Source organism: Gigantopelta aegis, chromosome 6, assembly GCF_016097555.1.
Source record: "Gigantopelta aegis isolate Gae_Host chromosome 6, Gae_host_genome, whole genome shotgun sequence".
In the NCBI taxonomy this organism is placed as follows: domain Eukaryota; kingdom Metazoa; phylum Mollusca; class Gastropoda; order Neomphalida; family Peltospiridae; genus Gigantopelta; species Gigantopelta aegis.
The window spans coordinates 14136310-14152763 of record NC_054704.1 but is presented as its reverse complement, the minus strand read 5'-3'; the positions used below and the strand labels follow the sequence as shown (position 1 = coordinate 14152763).

The following is a 16454-nucleotide window of genomic DNA, read 5'->3' as shown; positions in this document are numbered from 1 at the left end:
TGTTTATTTCCAGTGTGAGCCCTGTAGGTGTAATGAATTAATGAATGTTAGCTACTGGGTGTCAAACAAAGGTAATATTGATACATTTCAACTGGTTCCTAGTTACATATCTAGTTAATAATATCATTCAATGTTTATTTCCAGTGTGAGCCCTGTAGGTGTAATGAATTAATGAATGTTAGCCACTGGGTGTCAAACAAAGGTAATATGATACATTTCAACTGGTTCCTAGTTACATATCTAGTTAATAATATCATTCAATGTTTATTTCCAGTGTGAGCCCTGTAGGTGTAATGAATTAATGAATGTTAGCTACTGGGTGTCAAACAAAGGTAATATTGATACATTTCAACTGGTTCCTAGTTACATATCTAGTTAATAATATCATTCAATGTTTATTTCCAGTGTGAGCCCTGTAGGTGTAATGAATTAATGAATGTTAGCTACTGGGTGTCAAACAAAGGTAATATTGATACATTTCAACTGGTTCTTAGTTACATATCTAGTTAATAATATCATTCAATGTTTATTCAGTTATTGAGTAGCTTAAAAAAGAGGTGCATTATTAACAAAATACATAAAATATGGTACTAATTCCATTCAACAACAAAAATGCACATTACCACAAAGACCTTTGTTTAAGATGCATCCAAGAATCAAGACAATGATAATAGCAAAACAAAAAACCGAGAAAATTCCCGCCTAAAATCGCTCAATTCATTCAATGAAAAAAATTATTGATTTTTTGTCCACCGCAACACGCTACTTTTTATTATAATTTATCTAGTACCAAGCCAATATTTCTGCAAGCAATATGTATATAAATTAACTGTTTTCAAGGGTATATATATTATATTAACACAAATGTGCAGTTACAACATCGCTCCTTTTAAGGAACCGAAGTTACACGTCAAATTCTGAGACAAAAGACGTGAAACAGCTGGTAAAAAACACTAAATTAAAAAATACGGTGTACAGAATACAACCGCATTAAATGCAGTTTTTTAAGAAGCAAAATTAATTAAGAAAGGTGCGTGAAATATATTTACCGTTGCGTACTTGTAGAGGTATCCATAGGGCTATTTCCGCGTTAGAACAGCAATATGCACTGTTGCTTTCTTCCCCGGGCAACTGCGAACAATGCTCATTGTCAGCATGCGCAGCACGTGCGATTCATTCGCACGCGCACTTTTTCACTACATCATTTGCACTTTGTTAGTTCATGATCATATAAAAATCCCGTTATATCAACACTGATGAAACGGAATATGTTGAAAGAAACACCTCTGGTCTACGCAAACTTTACAACTTTACAAACACACTCAAGTTAATCAAATTCCGATGCACAAACTTTTTTCTGGGACCTATCAAAACAGCAGACATGAAAGTAAACAAAGATAAAAATGGTCAGTCTTTTGGCATAAACTCCACACAATACTGAGCAAACAGTTAATTTAATATACACCAGTTAACTGGATATATCCCCAATACACGTATTATTATGCATGTGCATTTTATTCAAATGTATTTTATTAATTTTAGGTTGTTTTGTTTTTTAATAATCTTTGTTCATTTTACTAAATTATTAGCACTTTAAAAATAACTTCTGTGAACTGCTCATAATGTGTCTTATTAAGCGTGCCCAAAACAAACAGGAAGTAACCTCCCACGCATCTAATACATAGGTAATGAGATTATTTACCTGTCCCACGTGCCAACTTGACAATGAATGACTGTGTAGTAAAAGTTGTAGTAAAGTGGAACAAAGGCAAATCTAAATATAGCCACAAAAAACCGCTCGCGCTGTTCGTTTGTCCTCCCTGTGACAAATTGAAACGTTCTTCATTTTTATTGGTTGCCAATATAACGGAAGTAACATTTGACCTTTAAGAGGAAATAGTCTGGTGACACGTTTGCAAGGCGATTTGCGATTTATTTGCAGTTATTAACTGCAGAATATTGGTTTTAACATTGAAAATATTTTCTGAAAACAGCACCGAAGGTATGCTCATTATTATAGTAAAAAACTTTGACAGTACTTCTATGTTTAAGTGAAAATTAAGAAAAGCAAATGGCAAATTCGCTTACCAACCCCCCACCCCCTCCCCCATTAAAACCACCGCATCACCATTTTATAATTATTTTATTTTATCTTTAATTGAAAGAAGTCTTAGCATAAATATTGGGCAAAAATACAAGCTTCGTTGCCAGCATGTTTTCGTTTTACTTTCTTCCAAAGAAAGCGCAATAAATGTTGTCTCCATTCCACGAAATTTTTTTAACACAGTTTGTCATAAATACTCACTATTAGCATCACATTTCACACCTTATTATTGTTTTGGAGAGGAGCATAGCCCAGTGGTAAAGTGCTCACCTGATGTATGGTGACCGGGATTATGGTCTGTCTGGGATCGATCCCCATCATTAGACCCATTGGATGATTGGTATAGCAAAGGCTGTGGTATGTGCTATCCTGTCTGTGGGATGGTGCTACTAATGGGAAAATGTAGGTGTGACAACCTCCACTGAGGAAATTCGAACCACGGACTGAGAGTCCAGCGTTCGACCAACTGAGATAATAGTGAAATTCCCACTAGCTATGGCTAGTTGGAGCACTTTATACTGTAGCATTCCTGGTTTTCAGTCTGTCTATCTTTTCATATTTTCCTTGGTTATTATATTCAGTTAAGATTCTGATTATATCTCTTACTAATTACATTAACAGCATGATCTAACTCTACTCACTTATGAATATCAGGAATGTTATTTTCTCATTGCTACGAGGGATAATACAATAAGTGTCGTGCAACCGTTTTAAATGTTGTCGGCAGAAGTCCGTGCAAGAGTGTGGCCTGACTGAATCAACCAATCAGTTTGGTCAGGTTAGATAATTTTTTTCGACGCACGTTATTTATCCCCACTTGCGCTCGGGTTTTTCTGTGAGGTTAGTTTTTGTGTGCTGTGTTGTTTTTCGTTTTATATATATGTAAACATGTTTGCTTCCATTCCTAGCTGTCTGCCCATTTAAACATACGTTTAACCAATGTATATCTTATAAGTTTCGGTTATTAAAATTATAAATTAACTACATAAAGTGAGTCAGGCAATGACCCGTGTTACGTGTAAGGTGTAATCGTCCCATATATAATTCCGTGTTTTTACCGTGCACGAACTGTCCGCTTAATCGTTTTGGCTGAGTTAGAGAACGGACGACCCGTCTGAATAAATTAAACCTGATTAAATTAGGATCTTGTTGATTTTAATAAGCGGTCTTCGTCATTGTCGATGGTTTGTAACCCCATTCCGAATAAGTGAGTCCTAATTATATGGATAAACGACTACTTTAATAGGGTGTTTTGGTTAAAAATAGCTTTGAAGGGGGCTGTCCAATATATATGATTTAACGGAGTTCGTGTACACCGGCATGGATGGGTAATCGTGTAAGGTGTAGAGCCTAATTATTTGGTGTGGGCTGTCCTGCAGATGTAAATTCAATTCCGCGAATATTCTCTTTGTCGGGATTATCCACGACACATTCATACACGTCCCTAAATATAAATATTTATTTGTATGGATATGTGGGTGTAAATTTACTTATTTAGTGGTAGTCAATTCATATATGGATTCTTAGAGGACTACCATACATATTTGTTATTTGTTTGTACCCCCTCGAATAAATGTGTAATCTGTTTATTTGTTAGTTTGGGTTTTCTGTGCTAGTCAAGTCGGTCTGGTTTATTGTAATTTCAGCCTTCTAGAGAATTATTAATAGACTCTTAGTACCAGCAAAAGTCTACAACCGAAAGGGGTAGCCGAACCCGTGGTCCCCAGATTGGGACCCGAAAAGTAAATTTCATTACAATACCAACACTACTACATTGTGTTTTTTTCTAAGACTGAATTATATGGCTTGAAAGAGGGGGCTGTGAAAAGCAGCCCATTTTTAAGACCTAGCAGGTGAAATAAAAATTTAATTCACCTGTTAAAACCACCAAAACAATAGTTTGCAGATAAGACACAAACATATGCATGAACATCTCCTCTGCTACTTAGCTTGTGATTTGTTATTTTAATTCTATATTGCTCTAATATTCATATCAGAGGTTCTGTTTTTTCACACACTATCTGAAACTCTTTAGTAGGTGTGTGTGTGTGGTGGGGGGGGGTTGACCCCTGAAATCTCCCTGCACACGAACCGTAATTGTCTACATCTACTGGCGGGCTTGCAACTTAAAATTCTAGCTATTTTAAAAACTAAATGAGTTTAATTGTTTGGGGAGTTTCAGTTCGAGCTTGCTAGAGTTATGGATCAGTGCAAGTAGATCTGAATCATCCCAAACTAATATTTTTAACTAGTTAGTTTGGGTCATCTCAGAAATGTTTAAACAGTAAGGCCCACTTTATCGATACAGTGCATTTACATGGGACCTTTTCCACATATGCTTTTTAACACACAGGGGGAAAAAAGTCCATCAATGAGCAATTTTTCTGTGTAAAATTAAATTTACGCAAACTGGTTACGCCATGACCTGTAAATGTTAAGAAATTAAAACTTGCAAACTTTATGATTACAGGACGTTTATTCACGCAGACATACTACTAGTATTTCAACAAATGTTTTAGGCTGAATTTTAGATACTTGATGTGCAGCAAATCAGTAAACAACGTTATATTTCAACAGTTGTAATTTGCAACCAGTCTAAAGTAAATGTTCAGTATAGAGTCGAGCCAAAAGTTTTAAAGAAATGTACTTAGACCGCTGGGGACAGCTAAATTATCTACTATTTTATCTCTAAAGGAATATATATAGACATAATAAAAAACAAACATTTGGTACATCACTGTAGTATAGAAGTACCATCGATAAAGTGAAAGTAGCTTAACCAGCACAAACATAAAAAGGAATCCCTTCAAATAATTATGAATCTATTTCAAAGGCGTATCGCCCATTACGCACAGTACGCATATGTGTAATGCAAAAACATAACCCGGGGATAGGTCGAGGCTGTATGTAATTGTTCTATAAAATATCCTCTTAAAATTGACTCGAAAAAAGATAGAAAAAATGCCTCTGAAAAGGTTCAAAACTTTTACAGGGGGGAGGTCTCCTGAATCCCCCGGCTTGGGCACGCCTTTGGCGTGTGTAATGCTAAAAAAATGTCTAGTTACGCCCCTGTATTTTGTTTCAGTACTGGGGCTAATATTCAGTTCTTTTATAATATTAATAACTTTAGCAAGCATTAAAGACATATTTTTGGGGTAAAATGTTTTCTTTTGTATTTGTTTGAGCTAAAAACTATGTATTTAAAATATAATTTCAACATAATTTTGAGGTAACCAATCAGGTAACCCACTCCCATGGCTAGTGATATTCAATGTTGGGCTAGTAAATAACTACTATTGCCATGCCCGACGGCTAGTGAAATTTATTTGGTCAAATGTTGCATTTAAGTCTATTTTGTAAATATGAATATCCTGCCCTCTCCCCAACCCCCAATGTTAGTGTTTTTAAGCTCTATCTCCCTCTTTAGGTAACATATCTGATTATAACTATTAGTAAAATTGTATTAAATAAAGTAGGGCTAGTGAATTTTTAATCGTGGCTAGTAAATTTTACAAATTTCTGATCCCATGGCTAGTGAATTTTGTAAAAAGTTGAGAAGCCCTGCACGGGTTATGCAAATATAATTCACGTAACCGAACAATTGGTTACCTAGGTAAAAACCATGAGAACCTACTTCTGGTTACCTCAGATTTCGAAATATTGTCTCCTGTATTGCCATGCCCAACGGCTAGTGAAAAAAAGGGTCAAATCTTGCAGTTAAGTCTGTTTTGTAAATATGAATATCCTGCCTCCGCCCCAACCCATCAATGTTAGTGTTTTAAAGCTCTTTAGGTGACATATCTGATTATTACTATATTATTTAGTAAAATTGTATTAATTTAAAGTAAAGTAGGGCTAGTGATTTTTAATTTTAGCTAGTCAGTTTTTTTTAATCACTGATCCCATGGCTAGTGGATTTTATACAAATTCTAGAAGCCCTGTTCTTTCTTTCTTTATTCCCATACATGTGCATCTACATTTCAGATGATCACGGACGTGCAGCTTGCAATCTTTGCCAATGCTTTAGGAGTGTCTTTGTTCCTCCTGGTTGTCCTCTACCATTATGTCTCCGTCAACAACATTAAGAAAATTGACTGAGCAAAAGGTTAGTTTTTTTCTCTATTTGTTTTCACTTTGATTCGACACATTTCTTGGTTCAGTTTTCACCTCAGCACATGCATTGTAGAATACTAGAAGAGTGAGAGATGGGACTGTGTGATCTGCCCTACCTACAACTCTAGTGGGCACCAGGGTGCGACATAAGTTATAGAAATTGTATAACAATTTTTGTATAACAAACCACACATTTGTATAGCATTTTTCAAAAAGTTTGTTTTATATCTGACAATGATTTGATGGTTTACAAATGCACCAATTTGCGATTTTCCACCTTTATCTAGTTTATGTATAATTGTTTAAACATCAAACATAAAACTTTTGTGCAAGTCAATATGTGCACTAGAGCTGCAAGAAATCCAAGCAACAAGCATAGGTATCATGAATATGGGTCCAGAATAAAATTGTATGTTTATGCTTTAAAGAAACAAATAATAATGCAAGTATTTTTAAAAGTTCCTAACGAGGAATTGAGTTGATTACTTCTACAAGTCACTGCCAAACTGAGCAAAAAATACCAGCTTGACTGATTTACATGCGTCCCAGTAAACCAAATTGCAAAGTTGGGAACAATCAGATAGTTTGCAAACGTTAGTGAAATGTTCGCTGACTGAATGTGTGGGGCTGCTATTCTCAAACAAAGAGGAAATCATGTGATCAGCCTTTTCTCGTATTTTCACCTCGTTTTTACTTAAAGTATTTCATAAGATAAACTGCAGAGAAATATATATTAGAATTTAGTTACCCATCCGACATAAATGACATAACTAGTCTTATTCAACTTACTGTGCTAGCACAACAAATATGCTATTCAACCTGAGTCATACCTACACACTGCAGAACTCTCCCTTGCTGGATATACGCAATGCTATCCTTGCACGGGCTACCTGTAACTTCATTCTCAATTCTGCAGTCCACCTGTTAACACCTGTTAAGCTTTGGCAAAAAGTTTTCTTTACTTGTAATTTTGTGTTTGTTTTTCGGTTGAACTTGACATACGGTTGGTAGTTTGGAATTCTGTGTTGAATTTACCATGTCTGACGTGAGTTCGTTGACAGCTAGCGCACGGAAAGTTTGTGCGCGAGATGGTTGTCAATTTTCTTTACTACGTAAAGACACACACGTGTTGTGTCCGGACTGTCGGTCTTGTTCTCAATACCGTCAATGTGAGATCTGCGCCACGTGGTCTCCTGACCAGTGGGTTCGGTTCGGTTTGCAGACTCAGGTTTCGGGTACCAGCAAAATCTTGTCGCCTGCTTCGGCAGTAGTCGGCAAGTCGGACTTAGTGGGTCCCATAAGTCTGCAGACACTTCAAAAAGTGTCCGGAAAGGGGGGAAACACAAGGGTGTTTCTTCATCGGTCCGTGTTACGAGTACAATTAACGATACTTCGGGAGCGTGGGCCCCCCTGCCCCCCCGGGCTCCTATTGTGACCGTGGTAAGTGAGCCATCTTTTTTGGTGATGGCGCCTTCTTCTGTTTGGGTCCTCCGTTTGCATATGTTTACCCCAAAGGTCCGGTGACTTCGGTAGCAACGGACATCTCCTCACAGTTTGCACCGTCTTTGGTCCCTACTTCTTCAACTTTACTCGATAGAGGACGAGGTTCGCGCAGATACCCCTTGGCTGGGGGTACTCTGTGGCCGCAAACTCTGACCGTTCCGCACTTGGCGCAGGAACGACCGTTAGGCTTTCAGGAAACGCTGTTTTGGAGTTTTGTGGAATTTTTTAACGCTTCGCCTCAGTTGGGATCATTGCTTTCGCAGACGGGACCGTCAGGTGCGGCTCCCATTCCTCTCTCTCTCTCTCCCCCCCCCCCCCCCCCCCCCCCCCCCCCCCCCCCCCCCCCCGGTTTTCCACCGAAACTGCGTCTCGACAGCAGTTTGACGATGCAGTTAGGGATTGTCATTCGGTTCCTATTGTTTCCGTCTCAGGAGACGCTGCCCCAGGGGCATCTCGATTAGGGGGAGGAGTCCATGTAGATCTTCAGGATCCAATGGACAGTGACCTGGCTTCAAAAGAAGCGTCGGTTGGACTGGATTCTGTCGCTGACCCAGCTTTCTCTCACTTCGGTTCGGAGGTAGAGGAGGAGTGCGATTATCCGGCGGTTCTGGCTTTTGTCAGGAACCCGGTCCGACAGGTATGCGGGGACGCTATACCTCAGGTTGAGGCCCAACCTACATTCAAGGGTGTCTCCTTCGGGAACCGTTCTTTGAATTTGATCACTCCTCGTGAGGAGTCGGGTTTACCACTTGCACAGGAGGCGCACAGTTCACTTTGTGACATTGATGTGTTGATCACTGGCAGTGATCGTATCCTGGGAGTGGGTGTTGATGAGTACCCAATGGCACTGCCTACGGGGAAAATCTTAACAGGAGCACGCATTTTTCGTGCCGACTCCTATGAGACGTTGGGGGCGGATTTTCTCGAACATCCGGCGGTCGTTCCCGCTATTGTCCGAGCCGCTTGTTCCCCATCGCCGCATGTGTCATTGCCAATCGCGGATCTGGAATAGTTCAAACGGCTGGCTAAGTCGATGTTCCAGGTTAATAACCATTTAGGTACGTTCCTATTTGGCTTGGATAAGGCTGTCGAGAGCCTTCCCGCGATGGCGAAAGACTGTTTGGCTGCGTCAAAAGCCTCTAAGCATATCGCTCAGTTATCTGGCCAATTGTTTGCAAACAGTCTTTTGTTACGGTGTGACCATTACCTGGCGCGTTTGAGTGCGTCAAATGTTGCGAAGACGGTTTTTCATACACGTTCGGTACGGGAAAATTTACTTTTCCGTCCCGATTTTAATATTGTCCTAGACAAGGATTTGTCGCGACCAGTCCCGAACACTCAACCCTCAACCTCTGGTAAACGCCGGTCCACGTTTTCGGGTTTCAAACCTCCTGTGATAAAAAGGCTGCTTTTTTACAGTCGGCTCAGATACCTAGGGTTCCTGACACTAGGAGGCAACCAGGTAACAACCCGTCTTCCGCTAAGCGAGGACGCAAACGTCGTACTGCGTTCCATTCTCAGTCCACCAAAGGCGTTGCGCCTACGGGTGGTAAGCGGTTGGGGTGAGGGTACGTGAACGATCGGCAGTTGCTTTCGGAGGTACCTTTAGCAACCATACCGTGGGGGGCAGGCTCCACCATTTCCTTCGAAATTGGTGCAAGCTGCCTGGTCTCGACCCCTGGGTTCTGTCGGTCGTTCGACGCGGTTACAAAAGACCCTTTTCTTCGAGCCCCCCTCTTACTTCAACTCTAAGAATGCTGCCGTTACCGTCCGCGGATCGGCACGTTTTAGTGGAGAGTATGATAGCCGAGTTTCTCGACAAAGGGGCCATCCAGAGAGTCAGTCTGGACACTCCAGGATTTTATTCTCATCTTTTCTTCGCCCAGAAGAAAAATGGGGAATGGAGACCAATCCTAAATTTGAAGCCACTGAACGTCTACGTCGATGTTCCTTCCATGAAAATGGAAACGGTTCATTCGGTCCGGAACCTGCTTCAAATTGGGGAGTGGGCTGCGTCGATCGATCTGAAAGACGCATACCTCCATGTCCCGGTGCACAAGGCGTTTTGGAAGTTTCTGCGCTTCCTGTTCGACGGGAAAGCGTACGAGTTTCGTGTGCTCCCGTTCGATTTGGCGACGAGCCCCCATGCTTTTACACGTGTGGTAAAAGCGGTGGTAGGTCATGTTCATTTGTTAGGGGTTCGAATGCATACCTATCTGGACGATTGGTTGATCCCAGCTTCGTCGCAACAGGAGTGTCAGACCAATGTCGGGTTGGTTTTGGACACGATCCTCCAATTGGGTTTTATTCCCAATTGGGTGAAATCAGAGTTAACGCCGGCTCAGATTTTCACATATCTCGGAGTGCTCTTCGATCTTGTGGTAGCGTTGGTTCGTCCCACCGATGCGCGTATCCACAATTTTCAAACATCGGCGCGACGTTTGATGGGGAGCAAAGTACTACGGTATGATCTCTCCATGTGGTGTTGGGCCACCTCGAATCTCTGGCTTCATTGATCGTGCGGTTCAGACGATTCAAACGACCACTCAGTGGCATTTGTCCCCATGGTGGGATGGTCACAATTGGGACACGATAGTGCCTCTGGGTCCATGGTTTACTCATCCGATACAGGAGTGCCTGTCGGACAAGTGCATGGCCCTATCAGTTTTGTTGCACCCCCCTGCTCAGGATCTGATCCTTTTCGCGGATGCGTCGCTGCACGGGTACGGGGCGCATCTGTTGGATCAACACATTTCAGGGGTATGGAATCTCTCCGAGAGGAAGCTTCATATCAACTGTTTGGAGATGGAGGCAGTGCATCGTGCCTGTCTTCATTTCCAGTGTGTTCTTCGACACCTTCGAATTCTGTTGAGATGCGACAATACGTCGGTAGTGGCATATCTCAATCGTTGGGGTGGAACCAAATCGGAGACTTTGGGTCGCAAAGCTCTTGCCAATTTGGAATTCTGCGACCAACTAGGGACCACTCTGTGGGCGAAACACATTCCTTCATTGGTGAATGTGTTAGCCGATGCCCTCAGTCGACATACCCCTGTTCAGACTGAGTGGATGTTGAACAAAGGGGTGGTCGCAGCGGTTCTTCGGGTGTGGGGCAGTCCACAGGTGGACAGATTTGCCACATGGTTGAACAACCTATTGCCGGTGTTCGTGTCCCCGATACCAGACACATTGGCGTTGGAGTATGACGCGTTAAGTATGGATTGGACGGGACTGGATTTTTATGCCTTCCCTCCTCCTGTCTTACTTAAATCATTTCAATCCACAGTTGAACGACCTTCCACGTGACGTGATTCCTCCTCTGGAATGTCTTTCTGGTTTTACTCCTGTCACTCTTAAGGGTGCGCCTTATGAGGTTGTCGCTAGTCAGCCGTGCCTTGATGTCAGACTCGTTTCTGGTTTCACTGGCGGCTTGTTGTCGGATCAGTGGAGAGATACATGCTTTTTTTGCATGACTTGGTTGATTACAATTCGGACGGGTCTGTCACTTTACGTACCGACCCTATCTTTGTTGCTGGCGTATGTGGGTCTCGTTGGGGGAAGAGGATTTCCACCTATTGTCATTCACAGTTCTCGTACACTGTCATCTGATAACTCGGATAGACTTCTTTGCCCGGTGAGAGCATTGAAGTATTATTTTGGAGTGTACAAAAAAAACGGCGGCAGGGTAAAAAGAGATTGTTTACTTTCTTATACCATTGGCCGGGTGATTGTCAAAAAAAATGCTTTGTCTCGATGGATAGCAGCTACCATCAAGCTAGCATATGGAGATGGAGGGTGATCATGTGTTACGGAATTTCTCTGTTAAACCACATGAGATCCGAGCCATTTCTGCTTCCCTGAATTTTCATGACATTCTTCTATAAAGGTCATGAATGCAGGGGTTTGGGTGAGAGGACGGCACACTTTTGACCGTTTCTAAAACGGCGGCTGGGATATGGCGGTTGGTCCCGACGGTACGCGTAGGATCCAGACAGATGATTGCAGCTACCATCAAGCTAGCTCAACACGTCATTTCTGTGCTCAGGGCAACGGAAAGGGATCAACCTCTTTTCCGTCCCCGAACTGCCATCGATTCACGCTTCAGACATGTTTAACACTCCACCCTTTTCTGGGGGATGGGGTTTTTTTTGTAGTGTTGTCTACCGATTTTCCTCTCTGTGCCCTGGGGAGATGTTTTTCCTCCCTTTCACGCTTCAGATATGGGGAACACTCCACCCTTTTCTGAGGGATGGGTTTTTCTTTGGGAAGCCCCGTTTTTATTCCCAAAAGTTTTTTGACTCCTTGTTACCGTATGTCATGGTTCGTCCTATCTCCATCTCCATGTCATTACTTCAAAGGAGCTTTTTGGGTACGGGTAAGTCCTCTATTTTCTTACCTCCTCCCATTAATGTTGAATTCACGTGCTCTAACGGTGTCATTGCACATCCGTTGTAGCATATTTGTTGTGCTAGCACAGTAAGTTGAATAAGTCTATTAGAATTTTTTTTCTTCTAATTTTCATTATTATTCATACTTACCTAGTGCTAGCACAACAAACTATACATCCCACCCACCTGGGTGGACTTTGAACTGAGAATGAAGATACAGGTAGCCCGTGCAAGGATAACATTGCGCATATCCGGCAAGGGAGAGAATTCTGCAGTGTGTAGGTATGACTCAGGTTGAATAGCATATTTATTGTGCTAGCACTAGGTAAGTATGAATAATAATGAAAATTAGAAACAAATTTTCTAATAAAATTCAATAATAATTATTTTATTTGAATAAACTGTGAACCGGTTTTCCTTGTACCACATTACCAGTGAAAAACAATGAAACCATTTCATTTATTAATTTAAAAATAATAATAATAATTTTTAAAAACACCCGCGGATAATGCTGAATAGCTTTAATGAATATGATTTGCTAATCAAATAAATTATTTTTATTAGCCAAAGTGTCCCCGAGTTGGGCATTCGGAATTCCTCTGTATGCCGAATATTTACGGGATATGAGACCTCTGACCTGGCATGCCTCTCAAAATTTTGACAATTTGATTGCATTCTAAACTATAGACCTGGGTACTGAATTTAGTCCACTCTTGAATGTCATGCACATTTTCATAATAATATATATTTTTAATTATAATTAAAAATTGTGCTACACAAAAATGCATTTTACTAGCAAATCACAATATTTGTCACTTTGCGATGCCATTTTTTTAAAAATTTAGAATTTACTCTGTACCGCTGCAATATATAGTTTATATGTATTTGATAATCAAAATAATTGCAAGTATAACTTACAACTATATCTTTAATAACTAGTGGAGGGTGTGATTTTTTGTTTCATATTTTGGCAAATTCTGTTTTCCTTTTTTCCTATTAATGTAAATTACATTGTTAGATAAATCCGCCACATGATTCAACACATTTTTAACCAGGTAATCTCTTACACACCTTGAAGGGTTTAGGATTGCCTTGCAATACAAATTTATTTATTTGAGCTTACCTTGATGTTGCTCATGATGAGGATTGGGGGTTACTCACAGTGACTTACTTTTAACAGATTATTGCACATTAAAGGGACTCCTTATTTGTACAACATCTTCCTATCAATTGATATGGGATCATCAAACCTTGCATGCTAGTAAAGCTTGTAATGGCTGCGACACATTCCATTTCTTATTTACTAATTCATATAGAAGTATCAAACCTTGCATGCTAGTTAAATTTGGTATGGCAGTGTGTCACAAACCATAACTTGGTTACCAATCCTTTTAAAAAAAATTAGGAATGAGTCTCGAATCTATTCCCCCCAAAAAACGACAAAAACAAACATTTCCTGAATTGACTCTGCTATACCTCTCAGTAGATCTGTATTCCATTAGCATTAAAATTTTAAAAGTTATATCTTCTGCTAGCTTTTCAGACATGCACGGCCATTTGATTGGCGTCACAAAATTAATTACTCTTATCATTACTATTTGATTTTCTTAACCCTCAGCCTAAACCTAACCCATTTTCTTTCTACCCCATACGTCTTATCTACCAGTTCCATTCAGCACACACATTGTAAATATTAAATTTCATAGTGTTATTTACAAAAATTTCTTTCTGGCAGAAACACTGATAGTGGATGTACAAATAATGATTTTCTGTATTGTTAATCTTTTCATACCACTAATCCTTCTTGTATATTTCATTTCAGTTTACTGACGAAATCACAAGCATCATGATCATCGATTGCACCAGGAAGCTTGCTGGACACCCAGACATCATGTCGACTGGATTTAAAATGCATTGTATATATTGACATTTTGAGACTGTTAAATATAATAAAATGTGAAATCACTTTAATGGTTTGTTCATTAATCAGTAGTGATATTCACTCGTTAAAGCTTTCTATGAAAGTCAGGTTTCAAGCACATTAAACAACACTGGCATAGGAAGCAACGAAGTAAAGAATATGTCTGTGGTGTAGTGGACGTTTTCCCCACAAATAGAGAACGAAGTAAAGAATATGTCTGTGGTGTAGTGGACGTTTTCCCCACAAATAGAGAACGAAGTAAAGAATATGTCTGTGGTGTAGTGGACGTTTTCCCCAAGGAATTTGGCATGGCATTGTAGACAACACTTGTAGGGCATTTTCACCATATTTAGGGCCCCGTTTTATTTTTCAGTAAAAACAACAACAAAATAATTGAAATTGATATTAATGTGCTTGTTTTAAAAAATTAATGGCAAAATATATAATAGACATATTTGATTTAATAATACACTTTCCTGAGTTTATAAAGGCAATTTTAGAATTATTGAAAAAGCTTGTTTAATCTCGGGGCAGCATGGCACTGATTAAGGCAAGATGGTGTTAAAAGGCTATCGAGGCATGGTGCTGCACCATGCTAAAACAAGCTAGGAAACACTAATAGGAAATACATGTATATGGTAGTGTACTATTGCTAAGGGTCCTTTACCCGTTTGCTGAAGATGGTTGTATTCTGTAGATTCACCAAATAATGACATTTGTATGCAAACAAAAGGAATGCATTTTTAGCTACAACTGTCTGGTATCTCAACAGCCATTTTGGAGGAAGTCCTTCCCACCACCTAAATCAATCGAATGTAATGATCAGATGATCCTCTAACCAAGTACTTTACTTAAGCTACATTTTTAACCTTTTTAAAGTATACTACTCAAAAGAATTTAAGGGTCGGACGATATTTTCGACATTATTTTCTGAATGTCATTTATATTAGCTAGACCATAATGTCACGCATGGTATTGTTCCATTTTGACGAAAGTGGGTCTAAGCTACCCATAAATGAATTAAAATCCACTGTCATTGACTGTCTACTAGTTCTAATGGCGAAAACATGCTTACATTTGCACGTAAATTAGGGTGAAAGCGAAAGGTCTGCTAAGTGCCCATAACTTGCTTTTTCACAAAGCGTTTCATTTGCACGCTTTGCACGTGTATTCCATGTTCCCAATGCTGAATTTCCGTATAATTGGAGCTTGCGTTCATGTACGGTGCACACTCCAAATTCGACAATGGTACCGCTTCAACTGACTATCGAAGATCGAGGAAGGGCTATTGCTTGGCTTCAGGATGGCAATACGCAAAGAAATGTTGCTCTGAGACTTGGTGTCAGTCAGAGTGTCGTTGGCCGACTGTGGCAACGGTACCAAGCAACGAATTCTGTTCGAAATCGTCCACGTTCGGGAAGACCCCGAAGCACTATAAATAGAGAGGACCGCTACATCACCAATATGGCTCTACGTCAACGCACAACCACTGCACGCTGATTACGTGACAATCTGCGGACTGCGACTGGAACTCGAGTGTCTGATCAAACCATACGCAATCGTCTGAGAGCCAATAATCTATGCTGCCGTCGCCAGGCTGTTCGACCACCACTTCTACCACGTCACAGAACGGCCAGACGTCACTGGTGCACTCTTCATCTGCGGTGGCAACGTGTTCAGTGGGGTCGAGTGATGTTCACTGACGAGTCCAGGTTTAGTCTCCAGTTCAACGACGGTTGGGTTCGTGTCTACAGACGTCCTGGGGAGCGCTTCGCTGACGTTAACGTTAGACAACGTCACCGGTTCGGTGGTGGCAGCGTCATGGTGTGGGGCGGCATCTCTATCCACCACAGGACCCCCCCTCTATGTGGTGGATGGCAATATGAATGGAATCCGCTATCTGAATGAGATTATCCGGCCGTTGGTTCTCCCAGGCCTTCAGCAGATTGGCGGCGGGGCAGTTCTGCAGGATGACAATGCCAGACCCCACCGTGCCAGGGTGGTAACGGACTTTCTCAGACAACAAGGTATCGCCAGGATGGATTGGCCAGCATATTCGCCTGACTTGGCCCCAATAGAGTACGCCTGGGACGAATTAGGTAGGAGAGTTCGGGATAACCATGCCCCTCCGGCCAACCTTCATGATCTGGGTCAACTTCTTATGGCAGAGTGGCAGACCATTGCCCAAGAGTTCTTCAGACGTCTGATCAACAGCATGAGGCAACGATGTGTCGAGTGTATTCGCGCCAGGGGTGGATTCACACTATTAAACGAATGTTCTAATGTGTAAAATCCATGTTTGACAACCTTCAACTTTGACAGCATGTCATGTGACTTTCTTGTATACAGTGACGTTTATTTGTCAGTTTTTGTAAATATGGAACAATAAATAAAAAATTTGGTGTAGTTTACATCATCAATCTAA

The 16454-nt window shown here is 40.8% G+C and overlaps 1 long non-coding RNA gene across 1 annotated transcript in view; it reads right to left on the bottom strand.

The window, feature by feature from the left end:
• The window catches only part of LOC121376079, a 77281-nt gene extending 75874 nt beyond the window's left edge, over positions 1 to 1407 (bottom strand). The window contains exon 1 of the long non-coding RNA XR_005958399.1: positions 1050 to 1407. This is a non-coding gene — a long non-coding RNA (uncharacterized LOC121376079). The remainder of the gene's footprint in view (positions 1 to 1049) is intronic.
• Between the last annotated feature and the right edge of the window lie 15047 nt (positions 1408 to 16454).